Genomic DNA, 22,294 nt, shown 5'->3' with positions numbered 1-22,294 from the left:
CTCATTTAGCTGGTTTTTGGATCACTGAGTTCCCTATTTCTTTCTGTTGCATGTTCTTGTAAAGCTCATGTTTTACCACAAAAATCTTATGCATCAAGTGAAGCAGAAAGGGGAAAGAGTGACACCTGAAAGAGCTGTGTTTTGTCTCCAGGGCTGTTTTTGATTTAATGGCCAAGGGGAAAAAGGACCTGAAACACACGCTGTGTGTAGTCGTCTTCAACTCCCAGGGGTGTCGGCCGTGACGGCGCGGTCCTGGGGTCCGCTGGGCCACCAAATGTCCCGTGTTGCCTAGGCTCGTGTTGCTAAACCTCAGGCCATGGTCCAGACTCCCTGAACGGCTGCTTGTTTGCAAGAATAAGAAGGGGGAGGATTATTTTTCTGCCACAGTGACCTACATTTAGCAGACATCTTTTTGGGGCCCCTACCTGCTTGAGATAAAGGAGAGTTCTACTTAGCCACCCCTGGGCTCCAATCCTGGACCTGCCCTTTCCTGTCTGCACTCGGGCTTGGAGGGCAGTCTGTGAAGTGGACATGATTTGTCCACAGGATGGGACCCGGAAGGTTCATAGAAACCAGATTAGAGCCCCCTTCCCAGCGCAGATAGATCTCGGCAGATAGGCACATTCTCTGTCTGCCTTGGAGGGGCCTCCAGTGATGTGATTGTGCCTTATATCTCTCTCTGTCTCCACCCAGCACCGGGCCTTGTGTAATATATGGACAGTGAGTAAATGTTCAGTGAAGGGCTGTTTTAAGTTAGGAAGATGGAATATACAAGCAAAGGAACAATATATATATATTTCAGAGAAGGGAGGAGAGAGAGACATCAATGATGAGAGAGAATCATTAATTGGCTGCCTTCTGCCCACCTCACTCTGGGAATCAAGCCTGAAACCATGACTTCCCGGTTTGTAAGTTGATGCTCAACCATGGAGCCACTCTGGTCAGGCAAGGCACAGTGTTCTTGACATTGCACTTGGCACACAAATGAAAGGAGCCCTTGAAGGCCATGCTTAAGTACCTTTTGAATCACGCACCCCAGGGCATTTTGTAACTGGGCTGAGGGTGCCTGCTAGAGTGTTTTAGAATGTTCTGAACAGAGAATGATGACTCGGTAAAGACAGGAGAGTCTGGAGGAAAAGGAGGGAGACCGCTGAGTCGGGGGTGCGGTGGGGGGGAGAAATCTAGTCCTACAAGAATCATCAACCATCTCTGGTTAAAGAATGCAAATTCAGTCAAGAGTTAGGAGCAGGGACTGCTAGGAGCTTACCCCTGTTACTTTATTTTACTGTGTCATTGCCCCTGTGCCTACGAAAACTGTGGCCAAGGAGATGGAAGCCCAAGAGCATCTGGCTAGCAGGCTGTAGCAGAGACAGGTCTCAGGCCAGCTTGTGTTCGATATTGTAGGATAGGTGTCCAAGGCTTTCATTCTGAGATGGCTTTAAAAAAATTTTTTTTTAAATTCATTTCAGAGAGGAAGAGGAAGAGAGAGATAGAAACATGAATGGTGAGAGAGAATGATCAGCAGTCTCCTACACCCCCCTCCCCCCTTTTGGGGATTGAGCCAGAACCCAGGCATGTGCCCCAACTAGAATTGAACACATGACCCTTCAGTCTGATGCTTCAGCCACTGAGCCAAACCGGCTTGGGCTTGAGATGCCATTTATGTAGAAACTCCCGAGACCAGCTCTGGGAGTTCATGGGTGTTTGTTGCTTTTAAGAATATTGGGTAATACAGTCAGTCCTGTGATATTCTCCAGTAAGGGCTGTTCTCTCCAGTTCTCTTTAACCCTTTTTTCTAAGAAGATTTGTATCAGCAGTCTTGCTTCATCAGACTCAGCCCTCTCAGTCCTCCAGTGGGAGCTCGTGGTCTTTACATTTAGGTGCTAGCACCCCCTGCTGGCGTGTGCCATCCAAAATGGGATGACAACCAGTGGCCTCAGAAGTAAGCAAAGAAATAAAAGCAGGCCACAAGCTTCACAGCTATCCATCCCGGTGGTGTTGCCCATTGTGGCCAAGCCGTCTTGGGGGTAGCATGTGGGGAATGGCATTGGCTTTGGCAACCAGATGGGTTCCGATGGTCCTGCTTTGAGCTCCAGCCCTACTGTTTATTAATGGGGTGGCTGACCTCCATCATCTGTAGCAAAGGGAAGATTGGGAGTCACAGAGATGAGGGAGCTTGTCCACAGGGCTGTTAACTGGAATCCAGCAGTCACTTCATTGGTCTTTCTGTCACCAAGCACTTCCTCACACCTGCTGGTTTCCAGGCTCCGGGGACACGCGGTGAACAAAAAACATGGCTGCTCCCTGTGAAGCACGGTGTCTTCTTAGCATTCAAATACCTCTGACCCCCCTCTCTGCCTCAGCACTCTTGCTTGCCACCCAGTCTCCGCTTTTAAGGACTCATGGTTAGATTGGGCTCACCAGGCTAATCTCCCCAGCTCAAGGCCCTTAACCTATCTAATCACATCTACAAAGGCCCCTTTGCCGCATAAGGTAACATTTTCATAGGTTCCAGGGATTAGGATGTAGGCATCTTTGGAGGGAAGGGAAGGCACTCTACCTACCCAGCCTGCCCTCTGGCCCCTAAAGATGCAGGTCCATCCAGACGCAAAATAATTCACCCTGTCCCACAGCCCCCAATTCTCATCCCCCTTACAGCATCTCATCATCTAAATCATCTGCATCTGGTAGGGGGAGAGGCCCTGGATATAATCCACCTGTGAACCTGTGGGACTCAAGAAGTAAGTTAACCCATCACCAAAATACAGTGGTGGCAACCCGGAGGGGATGCAGTCTAGCTCTGTCCCTAAACCAAGGGACCGGAGACATGACATAGATGGTGAAGAAGAAATTTCTAGCACCTGGAAACACCACACTATTAAGTTTCCCTTCCTCCTGGGCAAACTGGAAAAGGGAAGGAGTTTCTCAGTGTGGCCTGTTGGCACCTATAATATGTTTGTACCCATTGAGATGAGGAAAGAGCGGAGCCAGAGTTCCCATTAATCATTCCGCGCCTGTTTTAGAAAGTCAGTCAGACTCAGGTCTTCCACTACACAACTGTGCTATCGCTTAATAGGGATTGCGGGTTAATTACGGTACGTGTTTTCTGGATAGCTTACTAATGAACTGAATTGGTCTCTGTGAGATATCACAACTGAGATGCAAAAAAACACCAAAAAACAAAAAAAAAAAACTTCTAGGCTTCCCATCCAGAATAGAATGGAAATTTAAGTAACAGATTTTCCCAGGTACTTCTGAGGCCGTGCATCCCGCATGTGGGCCTCAGCGCTGCCAGGCCTGGCTCATCACCAGCCTCACCTGGGATGCTTTAACCCGGCCTCACCCTAATCTAAGTAATTAGAAAGCTCTCTGCGTGCATCTTAACGCTTGCCAGGTGTAGCAGCCGCATACCTATAGGTTCCTGGAGGCAACTGGCCAGGAGTCAGAGCTGCCCTGAAGATGGTTGACCGCTGAGCCCTTTGCCTCCTCTGCTAGAGACCCTGGAGTCCAGAGGAGCTGGACCTTGGCCAGAGGAAGGACAGATGAAGGGTTGACCCAGGGGCCCTTAGGACCAGGACCAAAAGGGCCACTTGTCCCTAGTTCCCCTGAGGAGGAGGAAAAACAGGATGGGAAAAGCTCGTACAAAGGAACTGGGCTAGACCACCCACTGGCTGTTCTGAGTTGTCCTCGATCCTCGACCCTCCTTGGTGCTGAGCTGCTGCTAAGGACAACACAAGGTACTGATCTCTGGTTTTCATTTTTAAGTCCATTTAAAGGAAAATGCTAGGTGAGCAATAGAACGGGTGGTATGGGAACGGCCTATGTTTGGGTAGACTGTTTGCTTTTACTTGGTGTTCTAAACAGGGCTTTTTCAACCGTTTTCATCTCATGGTACACATAAATTACTAAAATTCTGCAGCACACCAAAAAAATTTCTTTTTGCCGATCATAGAAAAAATATGGTATAATTTTGATTGATTTACAAAAAGAAAATATGAATTACTGTTTTGCTCCAAAGTGACTTAAAAAAATTCCTCACCCAAGGATATGTTTTTATTGATTTTAGAGAGAGCAGAAGGGAGCGGGGAGAGAGAGAGAGGGAAGAACATCAATGTAGGTGGGAAACATCAATGTGAGCGAGAAACATATCTTGCTTGCCTCCCCTAAGTACCCTGACTGAGGATTAAACCTGCAAACTTTATGCTCCAACCAACTGCTACAACGGTCAGGGCTTTAAAGTGAGCTTTAAAAAAAAAAAAAAAAAAAAAAAAAAAAAATCAGATGCCTATACTTGCAGATAATGATTTCTGGTACCAAGAATAGAAAAAAGGTCTCTAGGGAAAACTAAGGAAATCTGAAGAGTATGCTCTTTAGTTAATAAAAATAATAATATATTAAAGTGGTCCATGGATTGTGACAAATGTATCATACCACTGTAAGATGTTAATGACAGGAGGAACTGAGTGTCAGGGGTATGGAAACTCTGCTATTGTCACAATTTTTCCATAGACTTAATATTCTGAAAAATGAATTTTATTTATTAAAGAATACAGACTGTCCAGTTAAATCTGAATTTCAGATAAACATACATCTTTAGTATAAGTATGTCCCATGCAATTTTTGGGATTTAGTTATACTAAAAATTATCCATTTATCTGAAATTCAAATTTAGCTGGGCCTCCCATATTTTATCCAAAGTTGAATTTAAACAGTGACATGCAGCTGGTATTGGCAGCACAGGCCCAGAGCTGTCTGGCTTGCCCGGAAGTCAGCAGTTACGAAAGCAGGTGAGACAGCTGAGGCCCTGAGAGGCTGCAGACTTGCTCAGCATCTTCTGCTAGTAATTGCCAGGCCAGTCCCCTCCTGCTGCACTTACCCCGGTTCCTGCGGAGAAGGAGCAGTGCTCAGGGGCCTGCAGGAGCCCATTACAGCAGCGTGGGGCCTCGGGGAGGCCTGCAGGGCCAGCTGAGGATGCAGAGTCTTCGGCGGATGTGATGGCTGGGACTGGCGCGCGAGGCCATTAGTCAGGGACCATAATGCCGAGGGACAGATTGGCAGTTTGTCTGACACAGCATGGTTGGCTTCTCTGCTCAAGGCCTCACTGGGCTGAAGTCGAGGTGCTGGCTGGCTGAGCTCTTTTCAAGAGGCTTCAGGAAGAATCCTTTCCAATCTCCCTCCAATTGTTGGCAAGGTTTAGTTCCTTGCCATACGGGTCCTTGTTCCCCTGCTGGCTGTAAATTGGGGACTTACTTAATTTACTTAATTCCCAGAGCCACACTCATTCTTTGCCACGAATCCCCCTTCATCTTCAAGCAGCAACAGTGCCAAATTCTTGTGATTCCCTCGTCTGTCCTCCAGGCCCCAGCTTAAAGGGCTCATATGATAAGGTCAGGCCCATTCACCTGAAGGTCAGCTGACTTGAGACTTTCATTATATCTCCAAATTCTCATCACAGCACCACTTCGATTAGTATTGGATTGAGAAGGTTGTGTATACACTAGGGTGGGAATCTTGGAGGGAGTACCCGAGGGTTGTCCTCTTCAAGGATCTGGCAGGTGCAGAGCCTAAGGAGGAACGCAGATTCTAGAGACAGACATCATGGGTTCAAAACCCAGCTCCACCACCACTCAAGGTGTGTGGGGTCTGGGACACACAGCCTCCTTGGGCCTCTGCTACCTCGTCTGCAAAATGGGAATAAGAGTGGCCTTGTTATGCTCATGTGGACTGTATCTGACAGGTTATGGCTCTTCTCACTTCCCTGCTTCCAGGGCTGCCTCGCTTGGTCTTTGCAGGCGTGAGAATGGCATTTCCCTGCTTTCCCCACATTCTCTGCCTTTCTGGCTGGATATAAGGCTCTTTAAGGAGCATGAGCTCACTGACTGAGCTCACTGGATTGAGATCTTGATCTCCTCGCTTTGGCAGGCTGGACCAGACTTGGCTTGGGAAAGAAATGTCAGTGGGAAAAAATTCCTTTAAAAAAAAAGTATGCATGTAGTAAAATGTATATCCAATTGCAACATAAACATAATCGCACTCGGTGTGTGTGAACGAACCCGAAGGAGGGAGCGTTTGGTAGGTCAGTTTTCCATCCACTCCCTCCTTGCACGGCTCACAGAAGATGAGACCCTTGGTGTCTGCATTCTGGTGGAGGCATTGTGCCGCAAGCATCCTGTTTATTCCATGGTTATGGGCCTTCGGTACCCCCTTTGCTTGAAAACCTTGTGGACTTATTCATGGAGAAAAGCTGAATGAGGAAACTTGGGTAATGTGAAAGCAAGTGGCCAGTTTCGCAAAAAGTTCCAACATGGGTGGTTTATCACTAATTGGAAAAACATGTCTCTTCTCGGTTGCCTTAATCCTTTTTGCAGGGCTCGGGCCCCAAGTGCTCCCAGAAGACTTTTGGGGGTGTAATCAGCTCCCAGGGTGGCCACCAGAGTGACTAAAGGGGCAAAGAGCTCATGCGGGCGTCTGAGGGTCCTTGAGGTGTCCCAGCTCAGCCTGGGCAGCAAGGACTGGTCTGTCACCAGCCTTCCTGGCCAGGGCAGAGGGAGAGGTGGGCAAGGACAGAGTGGGGACTCATTCTGGCTTGAACTTAACCTTCAGAGCTAAAAGTCAGGAGGCAGAGTTTGGGACTTAGACAAGAAAAGGAAACAGCCCACATTTTAGTTTTCTCTGAGCTGGGGACTTCAGCTCTTTGATTGTAATGAGCACAGTGCTGGGGTCCTTTCATCCTTTCACAAACGCAGAAGTTGACAGTCCAGCTCCCGCTTTCTCTTCCTCGTTGGGTTTCTCTGTAAGAAAGGGTTCCCGGGGACAGATGAGCTGGCCGGGCCATGGCCCACCCATGTCCTTAACAGGGAAACCTCTGTCAGCAGAATGGACTCTGCCCTGGCTGCCACCACTGGCTCCTCTGACCCAGGCGCCTCACAGATCAACACCTGACCTAAGGCGCCCAAGTCAAATAGGCCCCTTGTGTCCACGCCCCAGCTTTGCTGCTGGTCTCAGTCCCGCCTCGTCTCTCCGAGCAGAGCTGCTGTGGAGTCACAGATGGGAGAGCGGCTCGCTCCCCGCCCCCCGGTGGCTTCAGGGTGACAGGCAGCACGTAGAGCCCTGCCCCTGCCCTCAGGAGGGAACATGGACCTAGAGGTGGTACTGCTATTAGAGTTTGAAGTGTTTGCGGTTTCCTCTCTGTGTCTCCACTTCCTTCTTGAAACCCCAAAGGAGGCTTCTTTGGAAAGGAAGGGCCTTTCAGAACCCAGCGCACAGCTGGGAATGGCTGTTCTCAGCTAGTCCGGCTGGCCAGAGCCCGGGGTGCCGGGGCTGGGTGTGGTCAGACCCACAGGGCCACTGAGGCTCCATGGCTGGCCAGTCCCTTGTTTTATGGAAACTGACCTCCCCAGGCACCTGAGAACCTGTGTTAAGTGAGTCTGAAGCAGAACTAGCTACATAATTTGTGGGGCCTCCTATTGAATGAAAATGCAGGACCCCTCATTCAATAATTATGATGATTCATGTAGTGACAGCAGTGCAGGGCCCTGACAGCACGGTTTGCAGGCGCATGAAGCCTGGTCCAGAGAGTTCGGCCGCAGCTGGTCAGTGGCATGCAGATAAATCTGGTCACCCTATACTTTGGATGAGTTGACTCACATCTTTCCATAACTGTTGACTGACTAAGGCTAGAAAAATGAGCAGGGCCCGCTGTGGTCTAGGCCGAGAAGCTGGCTAAGTGTGCTGGGCAGTGACGGGGGGGCAGGGCTCCAGGCAGCCTCTGCTCTCTAGAACAGGAGGTCCCTGCGCACGCATGCCTGACTGGGTCACCCATCCCAGGGTTCACCATAAAACCCAAAAGGCCGACATTCCTGCAAGTGCTTCGCCATGGCCAACCTCTGTGAGAACCTAAGTGAGATCTCAGAATGAACTTTTGTTGGCTGGGAAAGGACAGACTTATTGGAGAGCAATTGTATTTGAAGAGCATGGGTCAGAGGTTGCTAAGGAAACCATTGTTTGCAAAGTTTGGCTTACATAAAATTTGTGGAAAAAACACCCACAAAAAGCAAGTATCATTTTGCCCTGGATGGTGCGGCTCAGTTGGTTAGAGCATCATCCTGTGCACCAAAAGGCTGCAGGTTCGATTACTGATCAGGGCACAAACCCAGGTTGTGGGTTTGATCCTTGGGAGGCAGCCAGTTGACGTTTCTCTCTCATACTGATGTTTCTCCCAACCTCTCCCCCTCTCTCAAGTTCCCTCCCTCTCATCCCTGAAAAATATCTCCTCAGTAAGGATAAAAAAATACAACCCACAAAACCAAGTCCCATTTTGTCCTTTCTCCCAGATGATAAACAAGGGAAGCCTGTGACTGGGTAAAGTGAGTCATGGAGTGTGGGAGGCTCAGATCCATGTAGGATTCCTCTTTTCTTGGGAGCTCCTTTCTAATTTGCCTGCCAAGCTCCAAATTAAAAGGCAAATCTGATTGGGTGGCAGCAGACAAAAGATTGTCTGGGTGGGTAAACAGGGGACTAAAGAAGTCTGTAAAAACCAAAAGTTTTCTTTTTCTTTCTTTTTTTTCTTTTGGAAAATAATCTCTTGTTTTATTACGAAACCAAAATATCATTTGCAATGCTTTTCTTTTTGTTGTTGTTGTTTTTTTTATTTTTTTTTACTAGTCTCTTCTAAAGAATTGAAATATACCATAAAATTCAAATACCATAAAATTCACCCCTTTAATGCTGTATAATTAAGTGCTTTTAGTAGTCCCAAGTTTTGCAACCATCAACACTATCTAAATCCCAGAATACTTTCATCATCCCCCCAAAAAACCTCCATACCCATTAGCTGTTGAGACAGGCTAGTAAACCAGGACACGTGGAATAGGAAAATTGAGACAGATAGTTAAAAGGCCAAGCATCTTCCCTAACCAAGGACACTTAAGAGTAAGTGATTTATGCTGAAACCAGTTTGGCTCAAAAAATAGAGCATTGGCCTGCGGACTGAAAGGTCCCAGGTTTGATTCCGGTCAAGCGCATGTACCTTGGTTGCAGGCACATCCCCAGTAGGGGGTGTGCAAAAGGAAGCTGATCGATGATTCTCTGTCATCGATGTTTCTCTCTGTCCCTCTCTCTTCCTCTGTAAAAAAAATCAATAAAATATATTAAAAGAGTAAGTGATTTATACTTCTCACCAACCAGAGAGCAAATAGCTTCAATCACCCTACTCAGGGAGATAAGAGAACAAAAATCCAACTAGTGACATTTGTGCCAACCACACCCAAGAGTAGATGATGTTAAAATAATAGACCTCATTGTGGTGCATCAGCATAAAGCAGATGAATATTCTATTGAGATCCTCTGCTAAACTCCCAGCCTTAATTTAGTTATTATTTATTATTTTACTTGGCACCTGTTGCAGGAATATTCCTGCAAGACTTCCCGAGGGATTCCCTCCCAGCACCCCCATCTCTCTAGCCCCCTCACCTCGGGGCCACCTCTACCACTGTCTCTGCAGCTGTGCACTGCCACCAGAGCAGCTCACCTCGCCCTGCATGCCCAACCTGCTGCGCACCCCACCCCACCCACTCGACCCTCCATGCCCGCCGGCCCTGCCACCTCTGCTGCCACACTCACCGCCGCTGCGCACCTCGCCCTGCTCCACCCTACACATGCTGCCAGTGCTTTCCCTCCAGCAGTGGGACCACCTTGCTTTCCACTTTCCCTCCCTCTTCCTTCTATGCTGTCTTCAGTCTTCACTCCTTCCTATCTCTGCACATGCAAATTAACCACCATCTTTGCTGGGTTAATTTGCATACTCACTCTGATTGGCTGGTGAGCGTGGCTTGTGTAGGTTAGATTAGGTTAGATTTTTAGAGAGGGTAGAAGGGAGGGAGAGAGCCAGAAAGAGAAGGATCCATATGAGAGAGACACATTGATTCGTTGCCTCCCCACTTGGGCCACAAATGGGCTGGGGAGGGGGTGGCCGGAACGTGGGATGGAGCCTGCAATCAAGGTACATGCCCTTTACTGGAATTGAACCTGAGACCCTTCACTCCACAGGCCAACCTCTATCCACTGAGCAAAACCGGCTAGGTCAGCTCCAGTCTTTAAAACCTTCAGGAGGCCTGGCCTGTGTGCTCAGTAGTTGAGTATCAACCCATGAACCAGGAGGTCACAGTCCAATTCCCAGTCAGGGCACATGCCCAAGTTGTGGACTCAATCCCCAGAAGGCAGCGTGCAGGAGGCATTCGATCAATGATTCTCCCTCATCATTGATGTCTCTCTCTTTCTCCCTTCCTCTCTAAAATTAATAAAAATATATTAAAAAATAAAAATAAAACCTTCAAGAGGAAGGACCCAGGGCTTGCTTTCCTCTCAGGAGCATGCTTGAGCCTTTCCCTTCCCCCTTTTACCTCCTCCCACCCCCAGATGCATTACCTTTACATTTCTCTCCTGAGCTCCAAGGGCCTTCTTCTGCCTTTGTTTCCTGAGCCTCAGCCTAGCTTGACTCCTTCTACAACTTCTGTAACTTGAGTTCTTGGCCAAACTCAATTGAACCGAGATCCAACTTCACCGCTAACAACTGGTGCTATTTCCCTGCCAACATCACAGGCAACTCATTCCTCACAATCCTCTCATCCTTCTCATGTCCTGGCAATCACTGATCTACTCTGTTCCTATGGATTTATCAATTCTGGACATTTCACATATGGAATCATACAACATGTGATCTTTTGGTCTGGCCCCTTTCACTTAGCATATTGTGTGTGGGTTTTTAAATTATATTTTTACCACCATTTAATGGGCATTTGGTTGTTTCTACTTTTTGGCAAAAGGGACTTCCTAACACCTAGTGAAACTGTAGGAGTCCCAGTGCTGGGCCTGGGTCCTAGGAAGCATTTAACTGGAAGTTGGGAAACGATAATACAGTATTTGATATTTGTCATAACAAAAACAAAAGGCTTTTTCTCAGTTTTTAATTGTTGCATTCAAAAGTACTGAAAGGTAGCAAGAATATGCCACCCCCAAATATGTTTCTTAGGCATAAGGATTATTTTGAGCTGATCATTTTGAGCAATGGTAGAAACTCTGAAAAACAGAAAAGTGAACTTTTTGTAAGAGAAATTTATTTATAAAGGAAACCTCCATTTGAAAGGGCATCTCCCTCTCCATACCTGAAAAGAGGATGACTAAATTTTAAGAGAATCTTTTCAATGAACAAGGCATAACTAATAGGTCTGCATAACAAACTTACCCTTGTTTATCACGCTTTTGTTGGTAACCTCCCCATTACTGGCTCCCAACACCTTTCTTTTGTCTTTAGCTGATGATGTTATTTAAGCTGGTGGCTCCAGCCACCATGGGAGTTGACTCATTTCTCCTGGGCATCACTCATTTCTCCTGGGCAACATTTACAGGAGGCATGCATGTTCATCAACTTCTGTTCATTCTACTCTTGTTAATCTAGCTTTTATTACAGTGGTCTCTGCCAACCACACAGAAGGGTAGAGGGAAAACTATTTTTCTTTCACTGTAGTTTCTGGATGACTCAGATGAAACCCACTGGGATATCCTTTTTGCTCTGGAACCTGCCATAGGATCCTGAGAGAACAGGCAGAAGCCACTGGAGGGTAAAACTTCTTACCAAAGTTAGCAATCCTGGAACTCTGACTGTATGCCCAATTGAGAAGAAGGTAAAAAAATTTCTCATCCTTCCCTTTCCAAATTCAGATTAGCAGGAGGAAAATATCTGAAAAAGTAAAATCTTTGGGTTGTTTCTCATCCCTTTCTGCAGATATGGTCTTCCATGTACAATCATTACTCTTAGATATGAACAATTTCCTTTAATATCTCTTGCACCAAGGGTCTGGTGGTGACAAATTATTTCATCTCTGCCTGAAATCTCTGCCTTATTTTTGAATAATGTTTTTTTTTGTTGGATATGGAATACTATTAGGTCTAGTAATAATTAATGTCGTTTTCTAATACTTTTTTTAAATCGAATTTATTTAAACAATACAACAAAATTTAATCAACAATATAGTTGCCGTTGTTTTCTCCTACTTGTGCCCAATGCTCAGAAAGCATTTTAATCCCTCTGTTGTAAAATTCTTGTGATTTTGATGCAAAAAATTCGGTCAATGCATTTTTGAGGCATTCTTCATTATTAAATTTTTTTCCAAGAAGAAAGTTTTGCAAAGAACGAAACAAATGGTAATCGGAAGGGGCAATATCAGGAGAATATGCAGGTTGAGGGAGAACTTCCCATTCCAACTGGCGCAGTTTTTCAGCAGTGATTCTTGCAGTATGTGGTCGTGCGTTATCGTGGTGAAGAATTACGCCCTTCCGATTAATCAGCGCGGGTTCTTTTTCTCTTAAAGCTTGGGCTAACCTTTCCAATTGGGCACTATACACTGCACTTGTAATGGTTTGGTTAGATGGTAAAAGTTCATAATGAAGAATTCCTTTAAAATTCCACCAAACACACAACATCACTTTTTTCGCATGCAAGTCAGGTTTTGGCGTGGGCTGCGGAGCCTCATTTTTGTCCAACCATTGAGGCCACCTTTTCAAATTAACATACAGCACCCATTCTTCATCTCCGGTAACAATTTGCTCTAAAATCGGCAAACGGTTTTGACGAGAGAGAAGCGAACTGCAAATTGTGACTCTTTGATTACAGTTGTTGTCGGTCAACTCATGAGGAACCCATTTTCCAAACTTTTGACTTTGCCAAGTGCACGCAATTGATTGGAAATTGTTTTTTGTGAACAATTTAAAGTTGTCGCAAGCTCTTGTTGGGTAATTTGAGGATTTTGCACCAAAAGAGCTTGAAGAGCTTCTTGATCAAAATTGGACACATGGCCTCGACCACTCTTGTCATCTAACGAAAAATTTCCCTCGTGAAATTTCTCAAACCAACGCTGGCATTTTCTGGCGCTAACTGCATCTTGACCAAGAGCACTACAGATGTTTTTTGCAGCCTCACTTGCTTTTCTTCCTAATTGGAACTCGTAAAGCATGCAGTGCCAAATATGCTCTTCATCCGCCATCTTCTTAGCCCTAGTTTTGCAACAAAAACCAAACCAAACACAAACTTTTTCAAGCAAAACTTGTTAATTGCACTTCACACGTTCTGTAGATACCACGTGTTTGAAGGTTATGTCAATACAAGTCAATGCCAAGCAAGATTTTAAACCAATGTTAAAAAACGACATTAATTATTACTAGACCTGTAGGTTGACAGTGTTTTTCTTCACCAGTCACTTTGTTTTCTTCTGGCTTCCACTATACCTAATGAATTCAACTGTCATGATTATCGTTGCTTACACAAATGTCTCATCTTTTAATTGCTTTAAAGATTTTCTCTTTTTCTTTGGTTTCCACAAATCTGATTAGGTTGTGCCTAGGTGTGACTTTTTTTTTGTTTAATCCTGTGTGGAATTTGCTGAGCTTTCTGGACTTGTAGGCTAATAGCTTTTATCAAATTCAATAAATTACTGGCTGTTATCTCTTAAATTATTCTTCTGCCCTATTCTTTCTCTGAGCATCCAATACATGTATGTATGTTAGATAACTTGACACTGTCCTGCAGATCTCAGATATCTGTTCTTTGTTTCTTTCTCCCTTTCCCAATTTCCTTTTTTAATTCTTGTTTCTTTCTGTGCTTCAGTTTGAATAACTATAATATTATTTACCTGTCTTCAGATTCACTGATTCTTTCTTGGGTTGTATCCAGTTGGCTGTTAAATTCATCTAATGGATTTTTTCATTTCGGATACTTATACTTTTCAATTGTAAAACTTCTGTTTGGTTGGTTTTTAGATTTTTTTTCTTTTAAAAATATTTTTATTGATTTTAGAAAGGGAGAGGGAGAGAGATAGAAACATCAATGATGAGAGAAATCATTGATCAGCTGCCTCCTGCATGCACCCTACTGGAGAGTGAGCCCACAACCCAGGTATATTCCCTGACTGAGAATTGAACTGTGACTTTCTTGTTCATATGTCAGTGCTCAACCACTGAGCCACACCAGCTGGGCTAGAGTTGCCATTTTTCTTTTATTAGTCGATCTCTCCATCCATTTGTCTCCTTTTATCTCTAAATTCTTTAACATATTTTAAATTATCTGGGTCATATGTGGATCTTTTTTTATTAACTGTATTTTCCTATTTCACATAACTAACCATTTTGGACTGTATGCTGAACACTGTATGTTATGTGCAGGGGTCCTCAAACTTTTTAAAGTGGGGGCCAGATCACGGTCCCTCAGAGAGCTGGAGGGCTGGACTATATGAACTACTAATTCCTACTGTAACACCTCGGCTGCGCTCACTGCCCAAAAAACCTGGCGGGCCGGATCAGACTCCTCTGCGGGCCTCATGTGGCCCGCGGGCCATAGTTTGAAGACGCCCGAGATTCTGGATAATACTATCTTTTTCTAAAAAATAAGAGTTTTGCCCAGCTGGTAGAGCTCAGCAGTTGAACATTGAGCCAGGAACTAAGAGGTCACTGGTTCAATTCCCAGTCAGATTACATGCCTGGATTGTGGACTCAAAGCTCTGTGTGTAGGGAGGTGGGCATGCAGGAGACAGCTGATTGATGATGTTTCTCTCGCATCAATGTTTCTATTTGTTTGTTTTTTCTCTCAAAAATAAAAATATATTATAAAAAAATAATAAATAAATAATGGAGTTTTGTTCTTGCAGGCAGTTAAATTACTGACTGGTCATCTTGAATCTATTAAGGATTTGTTTCCAGCAATTAGCATGGTTATAATTCAGGTCTCCCTCACTCTCATCCCCATTAGTTCTAGTATATAGCCTCTACTTGTAGGATGTGGGTACATACTCTTCAGGCTTGGTCTTTCTAGAATATCAACTAATACCTAGGATATTTATCAAGGTCTTTTCTCTTAGGATTGGAGCTTTATGATCTCTAAAATTTCTCTTTGATTATCAACTCACTCCACTAGGAGTGAGTTGTTTTCCACTAGGCCTCATAGAGTCTCAGTTTATATATACACTAGAGACCTGGTGCATGAAATTTGTGCACTGGGGCGGGGGGGTGGGGGGCATTCCTCAGCCTGGCCTGCGCCCTCTCACAGTCGGGGAGCCCTCAGTCGAACATTCTAGCACTGCTGTGAAGGTGGGAGAGGCTCCTGTCACCAGCACTGTGCTCGCCAGCCATCAGCCTGACTTGTGGCTGAGTAGCACTCCCTGTGCCGGAGTGCACTGACCACCAGAGGGCAGCTCCTACATTGAGCTTCTGCCCCCTGGTGGTCAGTGCGTATTATAGTAACCAGTCGTTCTGCTGTTCGGTCAGTTTTCATATTAGCCTTTTATTATATAGGATAATTTAGGAATTGGCCAAGGATCTAAGGTGAATGTCTGTAGATTTCTGGGGCTCTTTCCTCTCCTGTGCCTTGCCCTGAGAGTCTCAGGTATGGTAGCATTCTTAAATTCCAACTCTTTTTCTCCACTCGACAAGACTGCTTCTCTCTACTTGGTATTACTCTCTATATTGAGTAATATTCTATGTGTATATGCACCATATCTTCTTTACCCACTTGTCTATTGACAGACTCTTAGTTGCTTCCATATCTTGGCTTTTGTTAATAATGTTGCAGGGAACCTGGGGGTACATATGTCTTTCTGAGTTAGTTTTTAGGATTTCTTTGGATAAATATCCAGAAGTGGAATTGCTGGGTCACTTGGTAGTTCTATTTTTAATTTTTGAGGATCCTCCATACTGTACCAATATGTAATTCCATCAACAGCACATGAGGGTTCTCTTCTCTCCACATACCCACTAACACTTGCTTGTAGATTTGTTGATGATAACCATTCTGAGAGGTATGACGTGATATCTCATTGTGGTTTTAATTTGCATTTCTCTGATGATTAGTAACTTTGAGAATCTTTTCATAAGTCTGTTTGCCACGTGTGTATATATATCCTCTTCGGAAAAAATGTCTGTTCAAGTCATTTGCCCATTTTTAAAAATCACGTTGGTTTTCTGTTGGTTTTTCTTTTTATGTTGTATGAATTCCTTATATATATTTTGGATATTAACCATTTTAAGATATATCATTGGTGAATATATTCTCCCATTCAATAGGTTATCTTTTCATTTTGTTAGCATTTTCAGTTGCTGGGCAGAAACTCTTTAGTTTGATGTAGTCCCATTAAAATTTTTTTTTTGTTGTTTGTTTTGTTTCCCTTTGTAATGGATGGATTGACCATAAACACATGGGTTTATTTGTGGGTTCTGTATTCTGTTCTGTTGACCTATGTGTTTGTTTTTATGCCAGTACCATGCTGTTTTGATTACTATATCCTTCTAGTATAGTTTCATACCTCATAGCGTGAAACATCCATTTTGTTCTTCTATATCAGGATTGCTTTGGCAGAAAAAAAAAGATTGCTTTGGCTATTCAGGTTGTTGTTTTTGTGGTTCCACATAAATTTTAGGATTACTTATTCTAGTTCTCTGAAAAATGTCATTTGTATTTTGATAGAGATTGCACTGAATCTGTAGGTTGGTTTTGTAGTATGGACATTTTAACATTGTTAATTCTTCCTATTCATGAACACAGTATATCCTTCCATTTATATCTTGTTCAATTTCTCTCTTCAGTGACTTAATAGTTTTCTCAGTATATATATTTTACATCCTTGGTTAAATTTATTCCTAATTATTATTTTTTATGTAATTATAAATGGGATTACTTGCTTAATTTGTCTTTCTGAGTTCATTATTGGTATCAAAATGCAATTTTTAAATATTAATTTCATATCATGTTACTTTATTGAATTCATTTATTCTAACAGTTTTTGTGGATTCTTTAGGATTCTCTGTGTATATATCATGTCATCTGTAAATAATGACAGTTTTACTTCTTCCTTTCCAATTTGGATGTTTTTATTTCTTTTTGTTGTCTGATTGCTATGTCTAGGACTTCCCATACTATGTTGAATAAAACTAGTGAAAGTGGATTGCCTTGTCTTGTTTCTGATCTTAAAGAAAAAGGTTTCAAATTTCCACTGTTGAATATGCTATTACCTGTTGGTTTGTCATGTTTGGCCTTTATTATGCTAAGGTATAGTCCCTTTATCCCTACTTAGCCTAGTTTTTGTTGGTTTGTTTTTGTTCACCCTCACCCGAGCATATTTTTCTATTGATTTTTAGGGAGAGTGGAAGAGAGAAGGAACGAGAGAGAGAGAGAGAGAGAGAGAGAGAGAGAGAGAGAGAGAGAGAGAGAGAGAGAGAGAGAGAAAGGAACATCAATGGTGAGAGAAACACATCGATTGGTTGCCTCCTGCATGAGCTCTGACCAGGGCCTGGGCTGGGTAGGAACCTGCAACCAAGGCATATGCTCTTGACCAGAATCGAACTCAAGACCCTTTAGTCTGCAGACTCAAGCCGGCTAGGGCTGATTTCGTTTCTTCTTGATTCAGCCTTGGAAGATTGTATGCTTCTAGGAATTTATACACTTTTTCCAGGTAGTTCAATTTGTTAGCATATAGTTGTCACTTCTCTTTCATTTCTGATTTTATCTATCAATATTTGGGCCTCTTTTTTTTTTTTTTTTTTTTTTTTTTTTTTTTATATGAGTCTGGCTAAGGTTATCAATATTTAGTTTTTCAAAGAACCAGGTCTTAGGTTCATTGATCTTTTCTATTATTATTTTTTTTAAGACTCTACAGCATTTACTTTCTTTTTAAAAAAATATATATTTTATTGATTTTTTTACAGAGAGGAAGGGAGAGAGATAGAGAGCTAGAAACGTTGATGAGAGAAACATCGACCAGCTGCCTCTTGCACACCCCCTACTGGGGATGTGCCCACAACCAATGTACATGCCCTTGACCGGAATCGAACCTGGGACCTTTCAGTCCACAGACCAATGGTCTACCACTGAGCTAAACCGGTTTCGGCTACAGAATTTACTTTCACTCTGATTTTTATTATTTCTTCCACTCACTTTAGGCTTTGTTTTTCTTTCTCTAGTTCCTTTAGGGGTAAGTTAGATTGTATATATTACTATAACATTTAAAAATATATATGTTTTTATTGATTTCAGAGAGAGAGCGAAAGACAGACAGACAGAGAAATAGAAACATTATTGATGAGACTCATTGATTGGCTGCCTTCTGTATGACCCCTGTCCCCTGCTTGGGATCAAGCCAGCAACCTGGGCATGTATAGGAATTGAACTGTTACTTCCTGGTTCATAGGTTGAGCTTCAACCACTGAGCCACACCAGCTAAAATTTCCTTTTAGAACTGCTTTGGTTGTGTCCCATAGATTTTATCCCATAGATTTTTTAAAAAATTATATTTTAATACACAACTTCTGTACAACCAAAAAATAAAACACCACAATAAAATAACAACAAAAAACATATATTTTATTTGCAATGCATGACAAATAATTATCATCTTTAGTGATAAATGAGCTGTTAGAAACCAATAACAAAGACACTAATAATTCAAGGGAACGGAGAAAAAGAAAATGAAATAATACAAAGGACAATTAAGGATTAAGAATATATGATAACTGGTCTGAACAATGACAGAAGGATAATTTCTCTGTAATATCACACTGTCATTGTCCCATAGACTTTAAAAAATCTTTACTGTTGAATGTATTACGTATTTCCCTTTTCCCCCATTGACCCCTTTTAGCCCACCAATGTCCCTCAGGCTTTTATTTTCATTTGTCTCAGGGTACTGGTGATTTCTTCCTTGACCTTATTGTTATTATAACTCATCATTTTTTAGTAGCATGTTCCTTTGCCTCCACGTGTTTGTGTGTTTTCCAGTTTTCTTCTTGTAATTGATTCCTAGTTTCATGTCATTGTGATCAGAAACGATACTTGATATGATTTCAGTCTTCTTAGATTTATTGAGACTTGTTTTGTGTCCTAACATGTGGTCTATTCCAGAAAATATTCAAGTGCAGTTGAGAAAAATGTGTATTTTGCTACTTTTGGATGAAATGTCCTAAAAATATCAATGAAGCCCATCTGTCTAATGTGTCATTTAAGGCCACAATTTCTTTGTTGATTTTCAGTGTGGATGTCCTATCCATTGATGTCAGGGGTGTTAAAGCTCCCTACTAGTACTGTATGATTGTTGAAATCTCTCTTTGTCAGTATTAGCTTTATACTAGTATACTTTGATGCTCCTACTTTGGGGACATAGATGTTTATAAGAGTTATATTCACTTGTTGGGTTGATCTCATTATTGTCATGAAATGAGCTTTTCTCTTTTAGTACAGCCCTTGATTTTTTATTTTGTGAGTTTTTCTCAATGTTTTTATTGATTTTTAGAGAGCGGAGGAAGGGAAAGGAATAGAGAGATAGAAACATTGATGAGAAAGAAACATCATTGATTGGTTGCCTCCAGAACACCCGCTACTGGAGATTGAGCCCTCAACCCAGGCATGTGCCCTTATTGGGAATCGAACAGGTGATCTCTTGATTTATGGGTTGATGCTCAACCACTGAGCCACACCAGCCAGGCATACAGCCTTTATTTTAAAGTCTATTTTGTCTGATATAAATATTGCTACCCCAGGTTTTTTTTTTCTTTTTTCTTCATTTCCATTTGCATGAAATATCTTTTTTTCATCTCTTTTCTTTGTCTGCATGTATCTTTCTATCTGAAGTAGGGAACACATATTCAGGTCTTGTTTTTATATCTGTTCAACCACCCTAAGTCTTTTTGATTGGAGCATTTTTTTCTATTTACATTTAACGTAATTATTGATAGGTATGTAATTATTGCCATTTTATTCAGCATTTTCTGATTGTTTTTGTAGTTCTTCTCTGTTCCTTTTTATTCTTCCTCTTTTGCATGTTGATGACTTTCTATAGTGTTGTGTTTAGATTCCTTTATCTTTATTCCTTGTATATCTTTATAGATTTTGATTTGTGGTTATCTTGTTCTTCATATATACCAAGCTATATTTACAGCAGTCTATTTTAAGTTGGTAGTCACGTAAATCTGAACACATTCTAAAATCACTATAATTTTTACTCATCTCCTTTTACTGATATGTTTCTGTCAGTATTTTATACTTATGTGAATATTTGTGTGTATCCCTTAGTTTCTTGTTGCAATTTCACATAATCTTCCTACCTTTATCTTTTAACTTTTGTACTAGCTTTATTGTTGCTTGATCCACTACTTTTATTGCTTGCCTTTGTCAGTGAGAATTTTTCTTTCTTATGTTTTCTTATTTAATTTTGGATTTTTTTCTACTAAAAGAAATTCCCATAATCTTTCTTTCTTTCTTTCTTTTCAACCTTCCTTTTAATCCTGGGTTAGTGGTAATGAACTCTTAGCTTTTTCTTGTCTGGGAAACTCTCTCTCCTCCCATTCTAAATGATAGCCTTGCTTGTAGGTCATTGCCTTTCACCACTTTGAGTAGTTCACGCCAATCCCTCCTGGCCTACAAAGTTTCTGCTGAGAAATCGCTGGCAGTTTTATGGGAGCTCCCTTATATGTCACTAATGGCTCTCCTCTTGCTACTCTCGTTTCTATTTTTGGTTCCTCTCCCCCTCTCTCCCTCTGGAGCATGCCTTCCCCTTTGTCCCTCTTTCCTCAAGGCACGTACCTTTGCTTTCTCACCCTCTCTCTCCCTCCGCTAAGCTCTAAACCCTTTGCCTCTGTAACTTGTTTCCTAAGCCCGTGCAGCCCAGCTAGCTCACTTATGCTACCTGTGACTTTCTAAGTAAACTTTTGCTTGTATTTGAAAAAGAGAAAAGATTCCTTCTTTGTCTTTAACCTTTGGTATTATAATTATGATGTGTCTTGGTATGGGCCTCCTTGGGTTCAGCTTGTTTGGAACTCTCTGTACTTCCTGGACTTGTATGTTTGCTTTCTTTGCCAGGTTATGAAGTTAGGTAAGTTTTGGGTCATAATTTCTTTTTATCTCTCTTTAATTGTTAAGCCTCACCCGAGGATATTTTTTCCCATTGATTTTTAGAGAGAGTGGAATGGAGGGAGGGAGAGTGGGGAAAGAGAAAGAGAAAAAAAACATTAATGTGAGAGAGGCACATTGATTGGTTGCCAGGGCTGGGGATCAAATCTGCAACCCAGGTACATGCTCTTGACTGGGAATCAAACCTGTGACTCTTTGGTTCACAGGCCAATGTTCTATCCACTGAACCACACTGGCCAAGGCTCCTTTTTAAAAATTTATTTATTTATTTTTAATTAATCCTCACCCAAGGATATGTTTTCATTGATTAAAAAAAAACACACATTTTTTATTGGTTTCAGAGAGGAAGGGAGAGGAAGAAAAGGAGGAAAGAAGGGAGGGAGGGAGAGGGAGGGATGAAGGAAGAGAGAGAGAGAGAGAGAGAGAGAGAGAGAGAGAGAGAGAGAGAGAGAGAGAGAGAGGAAACATCATCGATGATGAGAATCATTGATCAGCTGCCCCCTGTTTGCCCCACCCACACTGGGGATCAAGCCACAACCTGGGCTGTTCCCTAACTAGGAATGGAATTGTGACCTCCTGGCTCATAGGTTGACATTCAACCACTAAGCCATGCCAGCCGGGCTGTTTTATTGATTTTTGACGATGGAGGGGAAGAAAGGAGGGAAGGACATTGGTATGCTTGATGTTGTCCCAGAGGGTCCCTTTAAACTATGCTAATTTTTTAAATTCTGTTTCCTATTGCTACTCTGATTGGATGTTTTCTACTCCCTTGTCTTCTAGACCAGTGGTCACCAAACTTTCGGACCCCACAGACCACCAGTGATCCATGGACAACTGGTTGGCGACAACTGTTCTTGATCGCTCTTTGATCCTCAGCTTCATTTAATCTGATGTTGATTCTTTCTGATGTAGTCTTCATTTCAGTTATTGTGTTCATTTCTGACTGGTTCTTCTTCATTTTATAGTTCCCATTTTATGTTTCCCATCTTTTTGTTAATGTTCCCGCTGAGCTCATCTATTCTTCCCCTAAGTTTATTAAGCATCCTTATAATCAGTGTTTTGATCTCTGAATCTGATAGATTGCTTATCTCCATTTCTTTTAGTTTGTTATTTTTTTTCTTGGACATTTTTCTTATTCTTTCATTTGTAACATGTTTTATTGTTTCCTCATTTTGGCTGACTTCTTCGGTTTCTATGTATTATGCAGATCTGCTGTGTGTCCCATTGTCAGCAGAATGGCTATTCTTTAGATCCTTAGTCCTAGGAACTCTGTTCAGTTAGTCTTCAGGTGGTCCTCAGTGTTGGTTGTTCTGTAACTTAGTTGTAGTTTTTTAAAAAAATATATTTTATTGA

At 42.5% G+C, this 22,294-nt stretch overlaps 1 non-coding gene across 1 annotated transcript; it reads right to left on the bottom strand.

Annotated features, from left to right (window-relative positions):
- Positions 1-1,717: 1,717 nt before the first annotated feature.
- On the bottom strand, positions 1,718-1,855 carry LOC118704014. The gene has a single exon (XR_004983249.1). It is a non-coding gene; the product is annotated as a small Cajal body-specific RNA 4 (non-coding RNA).
- Positions 1,856-22,294: the final 20,439 nt, after the last annotated feature.

This window comes from Pipistrellus kuhlii, unplaced genomic scaffold, assembly GCF_014108245.1.
Source record: "Pipistrellus kuhlii isolate mPipKuh1 unplaced genomic scaffold, mPipKuh1.p scaffold_m20_p_4, whole genome shotgun sequence".
NCBI lineage: Eukaryota > Metazoa > Chordata > Mammalia > Chiroptera > Vespertilionidae > Pipistrellus > Pipistrellus kuhlii.
This window is presented reverse-complemented; position numbering and strand designations above follow the sequence as displayed.